The following is an 11,687-nucleotide window of genomic DNA, read 5'->3' on the forward strand; positions in this document are numbered from 1 at the left end:
CTCCCCGGCGGGGAATCGAACCCCGGTCTCCCGCGTGACAGGCGGGGATACTGACCACTATACTACCGAGGAATATATATGCTCATGCTTAATTATGACAATAACTACATTAGCAGAAAAAAATAGTGGCTGCATACGTTTAATATCCTAATGAATCTTTTAGTTATGGATTATACGACAAGTGCATCGTAGTGGACGCGGCCATAATTTCATTTCTTCAGAATTCTCCCAAGGGATTCCGATGCATCCTTACATGTGGCCACTAAACCTACTGATGCTTACTTACATCTAGTAACTTCGAAATGGTGTTTTAAATTTTATATAATATTATTTAAGTTTTTTTGCATAACATTGGTTTAAAACGTAATATTTGTAAGTGATATGCAAATAGACACAAAAACCACGTTAATAATAATTACTTAAAGGCTTACTTGAATTTATAGGCGTATTAAATGCTCATTTGAAGTATTTTAAATATTTTAAGATTCATTAATATTTTTTTGTAATTATCTAATATTTAATCATCCACTCTTAATGAAAATTTTAATATTTATATTTGTAATTTACCTTTTGCTGAATATTCGTAAGATAACGACTCAAAATGGCTACGTCCACATTAGTAAGACCAACTGACGACAGGTGGTGCTATCAGTAAAATTATTTAATTTTATAGTAAATCCCTTAGAAATACTTCCTTTACATTGTGGCTGCATTTGCTAAGGGATGTAGGGTCATCCCATTTTTACGGATACAGCCATAGTTGTACTCTGAGGATTACAACAAATTTTGAAAATGGCAATTATTTCCTTTGAGCGACAACTAATTTTCATTATTTAGTCCAGAATAGTTTTGCTATCACGAAGACTCACTTGGCACACCGTTACGCTTCTTACGTCCCCGGAATTCACGTAGGCGACCATATACTTGTTAATGCCGCCACACGCCATCGGCTGTCTGGATGACATCGACTCTTTGGTGTAGGAGAAATGCGCATGTGCATTAAATAATAGTGTTATACTTCCGTCCATGGTGTGTGCTCACTTCATTGCATTTCCGTTACACGCGTAAAAATTTCACTCTCAACGTGCTAAAAGAAATATATATTTAATAAGATCTTTATAACGAATTATATAATATTTATGGTAGTAGAATAATTATGATACTACATATTAATTTTCAATGTTTTACCTAGTCGTGGAAAGCATAGGATATGAATATTTTGTGAGTGTCGATAACTAAATTTCCCGAACAAATTGTTTAAATATTGTCATTTAAGTAGTTCTTGACTTTTAAACAATAAATGGCAATGTTTTTGATCATGAATCTGGTAAAAAAATTCATAGTGAGACGTAATTTAATTTGTTCTCTATTCTTAGACACATTGACAAGAAAAAGTGCTACATTATGGTTTCTCTTGTAGCGATTGATAATAGATTTGTTTTGTTTAGAAATATTTTTTACCCAAAGTTACGGCTTCAGTCCTTTTAGTTTTATTAGTTACATTTTTTTTAGGAAAAACTTTTAAAGGCACATAATTCACTTTAAATTGGGTGCCTCTAATTCGTAGCAGCTCGTGCATACTTGGTGTTATGTGTGTTGTACACCTACCAGGCGTTGCAGTATTTCGTTATAACTAGCCATACAACGATAAACCTACTGAATTGGTACCAAATAATGATCTTGATTATCTATTGAGGGTATGTTGGTATTGATTAAATACGCATAACTTGCAAGTTTCAGACTTCTATCTGTTTTCAGTTTTTCAAGAAATAGAAAAATAAAACATAATATATTAGAAAAAAAATTTTTCTTTAAAGGCTAAACAGTTTTTAATGAAATTTGGACATATATAAGTAAACAACCTCAATGGGGCTTATTTTCCGAAACTGTATATTGTATTATATTAATATATACACTATTATTATAAAGATATAAATTTTGTTTGTAAGTTTGTAAGTTTGGATGTAGTGGGTAATCTCATAACTTCTGACCCTTTTCTGACAGTTCTTTCACTAACAGTAAGCTAAATTATCCCTGAGTGATATAGGCAATTTTTAATCTGATTAAGATATGTTTTCAGTAAGAAATCACAATAAATGTAATTGAAATCAAAACAAATATCCGTCTGGTTTATTTATCGGTGTGCGCTGCCTAAACGTTTATAATTAAAGAAACAAAATTAAAAGCAAATAAAAAAATTAAATAACAACAAAGATATTGAACTTTATTATCTTTACAAAGAATTCCACGATACCATATAATCTAAGTTAAATATGCCACAGATACTGATTTTATGTTAAAAGTCAAACAAATTTTACAAGATGTGGTTTTCAAGTATTCTCTATGAATATATTTATGAACATTTTAATAAGTATGGAGTTCTTGGGCTAGTAAATATTTGACATAGACATTGTTTTAGTTGGAAAACTTATTTTCTTGTCCGTTATCAATGTTTCTTACGAGTTAGAGTGGAACCAGGATATTTAAAAAATATATATCTTAAATCACTGTTCTCCAATGGAAAAATCTTTCGAAAACGTAAAGTGTACTTGTAATCTACGTTTCTTCTCTGACTTCTTCCTCTCCTCCTCTTTCCACATTGCGCCGAGGATGCCCGAACAAGGACACGAGTAAAGTGTGTCGTACGCAACGGCCGATTAGTCAGACCGCAAAAACCTTTTTATGTTTTCGAAGCACGTGCGTGAGACCCCGTTGTTTTTTCTCAGAGTGTCGCTTCGACTACCCCTGTTCCGAGGCCGGAATCCCGATTGCTCGTTTCCCCTACCGCATCCTCCCCCCTCCAAACACACCTTTTCCCCTCTTCATGTTTGTACGTACACTTAAGCCGGTATTTCCACACACAATATTAAGGGATCAGATATTGAACATGCTACACCTGTACTGTATTCCTAGAGCACGATATGACACGGCTAGTCCCTTATTTCAATCGAACGAATTTCAGTTACCTATCTGTAGACACCGGAAATTTCGCGAATTCATTTCGCGATAGGCTAAAATACAAATAGTTATACCTCAGTGCTGCCTCTGCCATTGGCTCACAACTCACCTAGATGACTCTGGACCAACGAGAAACACCCAACCAAAGCTTTATCGAATCACAGACTGCTACGTTGGGACGTCTCACAAGACAGCAGCCAATAAGTGGGTGACATATGACCGAGTGTACGTAGAACTGTGGAGTTCATCCTGGAGGTCATTGAACCCGCGAATTGTTCCGGTCCCTACCTATCTGTTATCCAAAGTTCACGCATGCGCGGAGCTCACTTTTTTGTTGATTTCGTCCAGAGAGCGGACCCGTGTCTGGCGCCATTAACTCGTATATATTCATTTTCGTGAACGTTGAGGGACGTACCAAATGTATTGGTGTGCCAAATGAAACTTTATAATAGCAATGCTATCCTAGAACACATTCTGTACATTTCAATGGTCATAACAAGAAATAATCGCAACTTAAAAGTACTTGAGAAAATAAGAAAGGTGGTGGTATTATTCTGCGACGGTGTTGCTATCTCCATGATTTTTGTTGGTAACACTAGAGAATAATCCTGGAGCTCTATACTGACAACCCAGGCGAGAGTGAAAAGTTATCTAGTGGCAAGAGGGGTGACTAAAAATATGTTATAGATATAATTATTAAATTATATATTGTATTTTCCAGTGTAAATCATGATTAACATCATTTTTAAGAAATTTGAATTGCTGGGGCTTTATTTCCCCCACAAATCTGTATATTGATTAAACAAAATGTCTTTTTTTAAGATAAAATAAAGCTCTTTTGTTATCACAGTGTTGGCACCATATATTAAACCGATTTATTGTCATTCTGGGCATACTGCCTGCCATCTATCGGACTGGCGAGACAACAACGCCAGGTTTTAACACAAAAATTTTGTAGCTGTCCAGTAAGAGTCTCTAGAGTGTTTTTACCCCAGACCTTCTGTTAATGTTCACCCTTTGTGATGGGCGGTAACAAGGCAAGCCGAACGACGTCGGGAAATCCGTCATTCGAACAGAGGGAGGGGGGAAGAGCGAATTTGGGGACTGTAAAAGTATATATATTTAATGGAAAAATATACATTTTGTGCTTTAAATATATTTAAAAAAATTAACATTATTTATTTACACTTTCATATGAGATATTGAGTCGTTTTAGTAGGCAGGAATATCTGCATATATAATTGCCTAAAATATGCTTAATTTAATTACTGTGGGTGCCGCGTAAGCATGGGAAAAACTAAAGATTTGTTAAAAAAAATCCAATATAATTTTTAATTTAATTAATGTTAAAACCGGTGAGCTACGATAAATCTTAATAGGACAGATACAGTAGGTTTCATAAATTTCGATAGAGCAATCGTAAGTGAAGCGAATAAAATAAATGAATCATTCGTGAAAAAATTATAAATTATACCCTGCCTCTAAAAATTTTGCTGTAAATAATGTATTACCGAAATTGATGTGATTGTCACGAGATTGAAATTTTTAATCCGCAAAATCCAATATATATGTTCAATCCTTATTTTCATACGTACTTGTTACCGTTCGTCCACATCGGACGTCCGAAGAAAACTCTGCATCGACCTAAATAATAGTTTTCAAACTCATCTCTCTTTCGCTCTTTTGGAGCTTAGCCTCCCAAATCCCCAGATAAGTTTTGATCCATTTTCTCTCATTTAGATTTTTTTTTCTTTGCTTTCTTGTTTGGTAGCTGGCGTGTTGAAGATTGTGGTTCAGGAGAGGTATTGTCCATTTACCTTCAATGCAATACATTGTTAAAGAGGTACATTGTGGTCTACTTGAAATAAGCTTATTAACTGTCTGTGCATATTGTAAATTACCACTATCTCTTGATTGCTCAGCAATACCAGTATTTTCAGATAAGGTTTCTAGCATAAATTCAACAATGTCCTCTGATGGAGGAAAAACTTCCGTAACTGCAGCTACCAAGGAAGATGAGAGTTCATTCTGGCTGTTGCTGTTGTAGCCTATTTGAAAATTTGGATATTGTAATAAGAAACAGAATACCACATTGAAAACTTCCTAACGAATAATAGTTGAAGAAAGAATAACGTGGGTTTTTTGTGGTGTACTATATGACGTACGAGAACACTTAAATCATCATACTATGGAGGATTAATAAGTGTGTTAGAGTGTTTTCAAGTTTTGTTGGCATCCTGAAAGAACGGTAAAAAGATATGCCAAAAAAGTAAAAGCGAAAAAACTATTAATTTTGCTGTCGTAATACGTAATATAACCGTCATATGGGTGAACTCGACTTGCTGGATAGCTTATTGGGACGTCACCAAATTACCTTTCGCACCAGTAAAAGGTACTCGAGACTTGTTTTATAACCTGGTCGACCTTATTATGGTCAACTCATTGCTGTTGCACCGCAGACTTGGTGAAGACTACATGACATTATCTCAGTTCATAATTGAACTTGTAACCACACTTTGTGCAGCTGGAATCTCTTCCACAGTAATGCAGAAACTATATGCAGCTAAGAAGTTAAGATGCCCAATATCACCGATACCATATCCAGATGTAAGACATGACGAATTGAACTATTTTCCATATTGGAAAAAGACGAAAATATGCTGCAAGTTTCCAACATGTTCAAAACAAACCATTAATATATGCAGTAAGTATGGCACTGGCCTTTTTTTCAACAAAGACAGTAATTATTTAATGCAATTTCACTTGCTATAAACACTTTTATGAAGAATAAAGATTGATATTTTAATAGTTTTTTCCCTTATGGACTGATATGTAATTGTTTTGTAGCCAGAATAATGTACTATACATATATAAACGTAAAGGACTTGTTTATGATTTTTTAAGATATCAACCTTATTAAAACAAATTGTGAGGATATAAGCATGTCAAAAAACACAATTAAAATCATTCATTTGTAAATCATTTAATGTTATTCATGGTGATGCAAATATGAATCATTTAGTTAATCACTAATCCAAGTTTTTGTTTTCCAGTGTGAATTTTTTAATTACTAATTTTATTTTTACGAATGTGTAGTTCCAGATAAATTATTTTACTTAGATAGAAAATCTCATGCCTTGCAGGATTAAATCGATAGCTGTAAGAGTGGTTCTTTATTCTTTTATTTACTGTGTTACTTGTGATAACATAACACGCTGGTTGTTTGACAAGAAAACATGCATTAAATTAATTATTATATTCCAGATTTATTAATATAAAAAATTTAACTGTATTAAAGAAAGACTGAGAAATTAATAACATTCGAATGAATACCATATGCATGGATGCACTATTAATATTTAATTAAGTATATAAAAAAGCATATTTAGATATGAAAACCATTCCAAATATTTCCTGGGGAAAATAATTTAGCTGGAATTGTATCTGTCTCCTAGCGTGGCCATTATCATGGGCTCAAACTGCAAATGTCCTCACTCGTATAAATATTCTCAAAAATAAAATTATATATATTTTTTAAAAGTATCTCAATGTTATTTTATATAAAACAGTTAAAACTCTACTAAAGTAGTCAGTATTTCATAAAAATTCTCTATCTAAGTCTACTGAACCTGGAATTCTTGGTAGCGCAATATTTTTAGTGGCTGTTTTATATAACTGAGACAAATTTAACTATATGAAATTAATGCCAATACATGCATAAATTATTTTATGGTACATTAATGCAAGTTTTCAATCACCAAACACCCAATCGGGGCACGAAAACGCGGTAGCGTTATTATATTATGTATCAAACCAGAATTCAACGACTTTTCGAAATGGCCTACCTTGAGAGGCTGCTGATATAGACCATCGAAAAAATCACGCCCTTTTGCAGCACATGCAAAAATCGTTGAAAAAACGGTCATAATCTTGCCGTGGCATTACTCGGCACTTGCACGCTAATTTGGGTTCCACAGTTAACTTTTAAATTAATTCGTGTCAGGTTATTGATCACCTGAAACGGGTGACACCTACTCTCACAGACCTAGACACAAGAAGCTCTCTAGCATTCCAGTTCTCATGATGCAACGGGTCTGTTGCTCAAACGATTCAGGAAGTTAAAATCTTTGAAATTTTAAATGCCGTGCCGTTGAGGTAGCAGTAAATCACATCATACCAATTGAAAATTTTATCGAAACTACAAAATGGTCCTTTAATACATAAAACCAAGTTATTTTACCAAATTAAAAATTCTCGTAGTATTGTAATTATAAATAAATAGTGTTATAAAAGAAATATAACACTGCCAAAACGTAATAAAAATGTAAGCAAACAAATATGTTGTTCCAAAAACTGTTACTAAGCACTAGTAAAAGTATGAATAAACTGTGTTTCAGTACACTGTATCAATGTTTTAGTACAAAGTACTGTGAAGCATTTATATGTTACTGCAAATATAAAATTTAAATTATAAAATGTTGAAAAAAATGTTTGAATGATATAAATATGTAGTAACAAATGTTTGCAGACTTATCATACAGTTAAAACAAAGTTCATATTTTTGAAAGAAAGGACTTAATAAAAAGACCGAGTTTCTTCATCCTCAAAGCGAATTATTCTGCCTGAATTAATGTCTTCTTCCTAAATTTGTTATATGGCCAGCTGTCAGAAGACCGCTTTTAGCGGGAAAATTACGAAATTCAAAGCAGTTATTTCGCTCGCTATTAAGTAGAAACTCGGGCTCCCGCAACGACAGTTGACAGTTAAAAGCGCGGCGACAACAACGTCCCTTTCTCCGCCATCATTCTCCCCGGATCCAAGCCCTGTCACTCTTCCGACCCACCTGTGGGTTGATTCCGAGAAGTAGAGGCAGGGGACAGAAGAGAGGAAAGGAAGGTGGACAGGGGGAGATTTCACGAATGAATCTTATCACGTCCCTTTGTCGTCTGTTTTCATCCCACAAGGCCCCGAGGCGCAGACGGCAAATGAGAGAAGGGGAAATGAACGGGTCTCTCGATGGAGGGAGGGGAAACTAGCATCTGGTTGGCGCGGCGCCGAGAGAGTGGGAGAAGGAGTGAGGGGGGATAGTGGTTCTCCAGGAAGGAGTGAGAAGAGGGGGGGTTAGCGGAGTTGATGAAGTGGCGGAGCTGATGAAGTGGCGGACAGGAGAATCTGTCAGGAATGAATCCGAGAGAAAGGCGAATATTGCGTAGCAACGCGGGCGTGAACTGCAGGGAGTTTTCTATCAGTTCAGCGCGTCGCTTTGGTCGTATGTCAGATCCGGCAAGCGGGAAGAGATTATCCTTCTGCCCTGCAGAGCTCGCCGTAATGTGGGATGGCACTGATTCGGGATAAGAGAGAGTTTAAACTTGCACACAACAAGCACACACACAGATATACACATACACCTAAAGACAAATTAACAGAGTATGTCACGACATATTGGAACAGGAAAAATTACTTTGAAAGCAATGGAATAGAGTGTGGAATAAATGTACAACTGAGATAAAAATAAACGATTTTAATTAATAAAACGTATTTATTTTTATTTAAAATTGTTATTAGGTCACATGTTAGTGCGCATATCTTAAAAATATACATTTGGCTTTATCAGTTTTCTGGGGTTACCAGTCCTATTTTTCAAGATTTTTCAATATATTTCCATGTTGCTTGGATGCTACTTTTCTCGAACAAAATATTATGTGTAAAGCCATGTTATCGTTTATTCACTCTCGTGTTACTAAGAAAATATTATTCCGTAAAAATGTTTCACAAAACAGTTGGTTTGGTGTTTTGTACGCAGTGTGATTTTCTCACATATCCCTTTTAAAAACACAGAAGTTCATAATTTTTGTCCAAACATTTTTTTTACCTTTCTAGGCTAAAAAAACAGCAATTCTACTGTGATTTCCGGAAATATATATTTTTTAATTCAGACGTTTTAGTTTTCATTGATTCTTGTTGAAAATGTATAAGTAGAATCAAATAATTTTAGAATAGAAGCCGTGTCATAAATAACTCACAGTTTTGACTATTACAAAATCATGTAATATTTTCTTTTTGCTAAGCTGGTTGAAATTTTTTTTTAACTGTTCGCTAGTAATTTATGATGTGTACAGAATGTAAAACAAATCTAGTATTCCATGATCTGCTATCTATTTTTCTGTATAAATGAACTGGAAACTGTTTCCCAACTAAAAATCTTAGGAAATAAAATTATATACTAAATATTACACGAAATTTAAACAAAAGTTTTACTTAATAATTTCTAAAGTAATAATGTGCATCTAAAGCCAGTCACGCATAATGTACTAAATAATTTTTAACAAATAATAGTGACCAAATAGTTAAAAGATTATTTTTACACGCATCAAATGCTTTAATAGATAATTCATAAATATGATACTGGAATTTTTTTCTAGAGTTTGGTGAGTCACATAATTAAAATCTCGATGGAAATTAATTATTTAAAAAAATACGTTTAGAGTATTATACTTGATGTTATTTGCACAGTAATATATTTTGTAACTTATTTAATTACGAGAATAAAATTCGACAATTTATAATAGGAATGACGAGAATTAAATTTTTTTTTTTTAACGAAGCTTAGTTAAAAATTATATTAAAAATGCACGTAATTTTTTTTGTAAAATATGCACATTCAGTATTAGTTATTATTGAACGCCGGCTGCACGCACAAAAAGTGTCCCGTAACTCACATTGTCCCGTTACGCTCATTGTCCCGTTACGCTCATTGTACGCTTGCACCACATCTATCTCTCTTCCACTCGATTGGAACAACCATAGATTTTACTTTTCCGAGGCACATTAAACTTGAAACACTCCCATTCGTTTCCTACTTTTCCTATCATCGTCCTATCCTTAACAGAATAACACAGATTGGAAGAAGTTAAATAGCAAACATGTATAAAAGTTATAGCTAAAATAATCTCTTCGTTAAAGTAATAAACATATTTGAATAAATGAGTGCAAATAAAAGTAAATTTATCAATTAAATTGTAGATTTCATTTAACTCCTTCTTTGTATCCATTCAAAATAGTGATAATTCAATAAAAATGATTAAATTTGATTCATATAAATATGCAATCATTTCATAAATGTTTTGTTATGACGTTGTCACGTTAAACTATCGTCTATAAACCGACTTTACAGATAACCAAATTTTTTTTTTTACTAACCTGGTAATACATCCAGTTGTTGTATTTTTGCTCATCTATTGTGCAAACATAGAACTGTGTCATGTAATTTTACACAGAAAATAGGTTATAATTTAAAAATTTAACGTTGGTGTAAAAATACACAGTTCCTTGTAAAATAATGATTATTCTGATAGTTTTACAATCAAAATGTCCTAGTAAAATTAAATTAACATAAAGTAAAATAAATAATTAAGTTTTATTATAATAACCCACGGTATATTTTGTAGTTTTACACAAAAAGTATGCATTTTAAAAAACTATTATTAAGCGTATATTTACTTTTTATCTTTGTGTACCTATCAGGCAGAATAAAGAGTTAAATTACCACAAAATCGTGTAATTTTCTAAAAACTAAACATTTGTGTAAAAAAAATACACAGTTGTCGTGAAAACTAACGATTTTTTTTAAATATTTCACATCCTTTTTTATTTACGTCAGGAAAACGCACCCTGACTGAACAGACAGCATAGCAAATAAGTTATTCTTGCAGCCAGTTCAATTAGCGTACACGAGGAGCAACACGGTCCCTAGACCTTGAAAATTCTCACTCCGCTGTCGCAGAAAATACACACACAAGGCCAGCGAGCACCAACTACCGAAAGTCAACTCAACATTGTACATTCCCTACGTGGTAACTTCTGCGCGTACGAAGTATTGCTTACTTCCAGGCGTCAGACCACTTTGAAATAACACATAACCAGGTATCGGCCACAACACGAGGATTATCTTGCATTAGTCACGAAAATAAAAAAAAAATTGCCTAAAATATTCAAAACCTAAAAGTTGGCTAATTAATTAAAAACCTTTATTTTCCCCACAATACACTCTTCTTAAAATATTAGTTTAACTTGATATACTTTCCGATGCTTTAAAATCATTTTTAAATTAATTTTTAAAGTTTAATATCAGCTTTTGAAGCTCAGTTACGCTGTATGTGGCTTTGGTAAAATCTATTTAAACTTCTTTAAAGAAAGTACCTCTCAAAATAGCTCTGGCAAGTTTACGAGGAACCATACGGTGAAACGGATCAAAATATATGAAAATGCAGGTACGAATTTAGGGCTAAAGCAGGGCTTTAAGCCATCCATGGATAGTAATGTGGTGATGCATTCTACATTAAAACAATTTTTTTTAAAAACCTTTTTTAAAGTGGTATTTTAAATATTAAAACTGTTGACACAATTAAATTATATCGTTTTTTTAATATACGAACTATTAATCACTGTAACATGCTGATTCATCAGCCACAATCACATATTTCCGGTCAGAATAATGAAGTTGATATTTATTTCACAGATTTAATTAAGTGTTTTAAAAACCATTTTTTTTTATTTGGGACAGTTTTGAAAAAAAACGGGCAACGAAAAATTTCCATGTACCTGGAAGCCCACAAAACCGTAATGTGTATTCGTTACGTACGAGTGAAGTTAAGCAGCAGCTCGCTAGCGGCGGTCAGAGCCGCTAGGCTGGGTCTCAGTTGACTCGCCGAGCGAGTGTTTGTGCTTGC

At 33.7% G+C, this 11,687-nt stretch overlaps 1 non-coding gene across 1 annotated transcript; it reads right to left on the reverse strand.

The window, feature by feature from the left end:
• Trnad-guc (transfer RNA aspartic acid (anticodon GUC)) lies at positions 1–72 on the reverse strand. Its single transcript has one exon. It is a non-coding gene; the product is annotated as a tRNA-Asp (tRNA).
• Between the last annotated feature and the right edge of the window lie 11,615 nt (positions 73–11,687).

This window comes from Bacillus rossius, chromosome 5, assembly GCF_032445375.1.
Source record: "Bacillus rossius redtenbacheri isolate Brsri chromosome 5, Brsri_v3, whole genome shotgun sequence".
Classification (NCBI taxonomy): Eukaryota; Metazoa; Arthropoda; class Insecta; order Phasmatodea; family Bacillidae; genus Bacillus; species Bacillus rossius.